Here is a 5,338-nt window from a genome sequence, read left to right as displayed (position 1 = left end):
GTATTTTTTGTATTTTTTTTTTTTTTTTGTGTCTGTCATCACCTTTTAGGACAGATCAGTAAGTATGAATTTTATGTATTTCAACTTCTGGGGTTTATAGCCATGTATACATTTTACATTGTGTGAGTTACATTAATAATTACATTTAAAAAGTTACAAAAGTCTTAAATTATGAATGCAGAATACATATTGATCAAAGATTGTGTACAATGTTAATTTGAGTAAGGAAGTTTAATATTTTTATGGTGTTGTCTTCATGGAGTGCTTCTTCTAAGTTGTTGGGTATTCGTAAAGTATTTCTGATGTTTTGTAGGTTTGGGCAGTCTAGGATAATGTGTTTAATGGTTAGGTCTTCTTGGAATTGGTTGCATACGGGTGGTGGATCTTTTCTGTGTATAGTTATTTAATACAATTATTGTACGATTATCATGAATTGTGACCATTTCTATTTACCTATATGTGTATTATATTTTGTATTATAATCTTATTTAAAAAATACCCACCTATCTATACTAGTGTTAGTGTATATTGTACATTTATACATTCAGAGTTCATACAGTTTACGCTGTTATTAAAATGTAATAGATATTTTGAATAACCTAGTTGTAAAATACAAATCTTATTTAATATTTACCACTTATAAGAACAAATATAGTAGTTTTTTTAAAATTTTTAAATGTTTATTCGAGTAATTAATTTTTTAATTATAAATACATTAAGCACATTTACACTCAAATTTTAATTTTAATGAACCTAACGTAAACTATGAATAATGTTCTGAAATAATACAGACTTAGAGGTACTTTTTTATTTTATTTACTTAACTTAATTTACACTTAATTGATGTATTAAAAATGTCTATAACTTAACTTTTAATTTATTTGAAAAAAAAATACTTAGCTTAATTTAATTGAGTTAAAATATGATTAAATTGCCTAGCCTTGAAAAATATTATTTAAAATCAATTATTACCTGGTTAATATCCTTATATAGTTTACAACATGATAAAATCTTTGAAGTAGCATGTTCGTCAAACATTAAAACATAGTGAGCATCTAATGTTTTTGCCCTACTTTTAGACATTAGATATGATTCGTATGAAAGTGGTAAATTATAATTAATTACTAAATTACATCTGGGTAAATTAATTCCTGCTTCTAATTCTTTAGTTCCAATAAGTACATTACATTTTCTTTGCCGAAACCTGAAATAATAATTATTATATTGAACCATTAATTACAATAAATCAGATACAATTTATTGAAAACAATTTTTATTTATTATTTGTTCAATGATACCTTCTTAAAATCTTTTTTTGAGTTTTACGTTCAATTTCAAATTCTTTAGGTTCAGTAATTGGGTCTGTATTATTTATCTACCATGCATTGAGGTTGGATCCAACCAAAATCTTCTTCATTACTGTTTTTCAAATCCTAATTAAAATAAAAATGATAAAATAGTTACTTAATTCTAAATATATTTTATTGATAAAATGTAAATGCTTACTAAAAATAAATGATACAAAACAGAGGCTGTCATTTTGCTGTTAACGAGAATTATTGCACAAGCATTTTCTTCACTCGGATCTCTTGATTGTCTTTGCTTTCTATGAGTTATATATTTCCTAGTTAATTTACAATTACATTTTGCTGATTTAGATTTGATGGTTTTATCTTTATTTTCTTTTTGATCTTTGCATACTTCAGCAATGTTATCATCGGAATTAAAAGATTTTGTTTTAAATTGTTTTAGAGTATTAATGATTCGTAATACAAGTGGAGAACTAAATTTAAGTATTTTACCAGTATTACTATAATTATAAAAATATTATCAAACGTAGTCCTTATTTGAATCAATAATGTAGAAACCATACACAACAAAGCATAGTGTCTTTCATACGGAGTTTTAACTTTTAATTTTTCTATCCTATAGAGGAGTGTCAAGGCAACTTTATCTGCACAATATGGACCCATAGTTTTCAAAACGTCCAAAAATTCAGATATCATTTGTAATGGTTCATTTTTAGGGCAAGGTATTTTTTTTAACTCTTCACAAAATTCTTCATCGTCTCCATATATATTTTCAGGATTATAGTTATGGTCATTTAAAAAATCTGTTAAACTCTGTACAATAGATTTTATCCCAATATTGTGAAAATCTTCTGTTTGGACAGCACATTCAATGAGAACTTCTTTAGGCTTACAACAGTTGCGTAATATAGAAACAATATCACTGGCAGTCTCGATAGACGAAAACAATTTGTTTGATATAAATTTCAAGTTATTTTCAATGAATAATGGATCAGAATCCAATTTAAATAATGGATGAGCAATACCTAAAATTCTACATTGGCTATTTGACTTGATAAAATTACAAATCTGAAAAAAAATTGTATTCATTTATTATAAATTAAATATTTAAAGATATATTTTTATAGGTCTGCCTGTAGGACAACAGGGGTTAAGTTGTAAATACTCACAACTAAGACTTTTTTTTTATTATAAAAATAAAATGCAAACATGAATAAGTTTTTTTTTTTATTTTCAAAAATAATGTTATATACTTTTATCATATTTTTCAATTTATTATTCTTATTTGCATTTTAAGTTAAACAAAATACAAAATTGCATGGTTAAATAAAATTATAGCTATGCCTGATACTAAATATAATATGTAAGCACTCACGTGTCTTATTACTAAAATCCTGTTAATATTTTATTAGTTTTCTTTACTGGTGTCCGGTTTATTGGTTTTTCAATGTATTTATAAGAATTTATCTAATTTATGAAAAATATAAATACCTTAAAATAAGTACTATTTTCCACGATTATTTTCTGGCAGTTATTGAATATAGCTAAGCTTAGCTGGTCAAAGTGTAAATATTTTTTTTAAATTAATAATTTTCAAATAATTCTAAGCACAAGTTTTCAGTAGTAACAATTACCTGAAAGAAAAACCAAAATCAGAATATTAAATACATATTTTTTTTGGGGAAAAGAAGGGTATAATACTTAATACAAACATCATAATTAATAAAATCCAAATGACCTAACCTAACCTAACGGTTTTAAATCGGTCAAATGCCTGATAGAAAACATGTATTGATCAACTTCTGCTTCTTCTAAAACAAGTAAAGTCAATTTTCTTTTTTCAGATTTCCTATAGAAAATTAATACATTTATCACTTGATTGTGTTAGTATACATTTTTAATTTTTATGACTAACCTGTGCATTTTGAAAGCAAGTTCTTGAATTAGTTTCAAAATAACAAATACCTTATTTGTTATACCTTCTAATGAAATAATTACATTTTTGTTTTTAGCTGAACTCAGAATTTCAAGTTGGTATTCTTGAGGAGTGAATATTTTAGTATTTACATAATCAGCAAATGTTAACGCCATTGAATTCAATTGGAAATTAATCCTGATAGTTATTACTTCCTAATTAAATAAAGAAAATTCAATTTTAAATTTACATGAATAATATATATGCATAATATCTAGTTTATTTATCATCCTCCCATGTATGCTCATTGCTCAATCTTGAATATAGCAATTATTATTAGTACATCTATATGACTATATAAACACACATACCTACTTTTACTTTTAATAATATATATCATAGAACTCAAGGATTGATTGATATTTACATTACTAATTAATAGACAGAAAATCTTGGAATTCTGTATTAGCATTGTATTAAATATCAAGAATAACCTGTAATAATTTCAAGCCTTAATATTTGAGGGTTTATTATATATTCCATAGATTAATCAATGGAATATAGAATAAATATTAAGTTTATATTCAAGCCATTAAATATATTGACATTCTTCCAATGTACAGTTATGTGTCGGTGAACGCTAACAGATTTTATTTCACCGGATAATTGTATGTTAACTTTAACTGGACATTGTAAAAATGATAATAACAGTAAACATACAATAGTTAATTACTCAAAGAAAATGAACGAATAATATTTTTAATAAATTATTCGATGAATTAATTAATTAATTTTGTTTTATTAAAATGTTTTACATAAACTTTATGCTCAATAAAATTTGAAATAAGTAAAAAAATGAAAATTATAATGTTATTAAATAACAAATATTAAACAAATTCAAATAAGTCAATACTTTTATTCTGTCAAAATTAAAAATTAGCAGCATAATGACATCTTGCCCCCAAATGTTTTAATTAGGTACCTATTCATCAGCACATACAGTTTATCATAAATATATTCAAAATATAGCATATAACATATACTTTCTAAAGTATAAATTCGTAATTTTACTTACTTATTTCGGAAATCTTCACTCTTACATGCCAAATATTTTTACAAAACGTAGTTTGCGACAAGAAAAATTGATTAAATATTTAATTCTTATCAAAATAACTTCAATATCGAGATATAAGTTGTTATTTACATCACGTTTGTAATCGGTTACCATAATATACTATATTCATGGACTGAGATGTAATAGACTGGAAACCACGGGGCTGCTCTCTGCTATCTCGTCCATATAAAATTATGATTCGGTTATCGTCGCCATAATAGAGAAATTCCACTATGAGCGCCACATATGCGTTCGCCTAACAAAATCGCAACAACCGATAACAACAGTACGTAAAAATATGTGAACATTTACTATTAGGTAGTTTATATTGTTTATTGAAACAAAAAAAGAAAACATGATAAAAAAAATGTTTCAAAATTTACTTTAAGTTAGGCATTACTTATTTAAGTTAAGTAAACTTAATTTGTACATAGTACCTAATGTTTTAAATAAAAAAATTAATTAATGCTGCATTACAATAGTTTGTGTTTTGTAGACATTTTTTCAATTAACTATTACCTACTAGTTTTATTTTCTGATTTATTAATACCTACCTTTATTTTATCATCCCATGCCTACATTAATAAAATAGTTAATTTTATTCTGGTCTGGATAAATTATTTTAGATATTAATAAGTTACATATTCAACTAATTATTGGGTACAACATATTTTTATTTTGCTATATACTTAAAAAAATACGGCTTTTTTGATATTTAAGAAAGTTTTGTTTTTTAATTCTTGATTTCATTCAGTTTTAACAAGTATGCAGTAGGTACAATATATTATAATTTCAATACTATATTTTCTGACGAACCTACCTATAATGAATATTTGTAATAAATATTATAAATCATTATTACTTAACCTTAACAAAATAACTGCACCAGACTATTGACTACCTACTGATGTATTCAATATTATGATTTATGAAAGTATGAAATAATCATTAAAATGTTTGCATAATCCTATTCCCGAATTTCAATCATTATTAATTATA

General features: G+C 24.5%; 1 pseudogene; it reads right to left on the bottom strand.

Annotated features, from left to right (window-relative positions):
* Positions 1-338: 338 nt before the first annotated feature.
* Positions 339-4,409, bottom strand: LOC132937063 (endoribonuclease Dcr-1-like; annotated as a pseudogene).
* Positions 4,410-5,338: the final 929 nt, after the last annotated feature.

This window comes from Metopolophium dirhodum, chromosome 1, assembly GCF_019925205.1.
Source record: "Metopolophium dirhodum isolate CAU chromosome 1, ASM1992520v1, whole genome shotgun sequence".
NCBI lineage: Eukaryota > Metazoa > Arthropoda > Insecta > Hemiptera > Aphididae > Metopolophium > Metopolophium dirhodum.
This window is presented reverse-complemented; position numbering and strand designations above follow the sequence as displayed.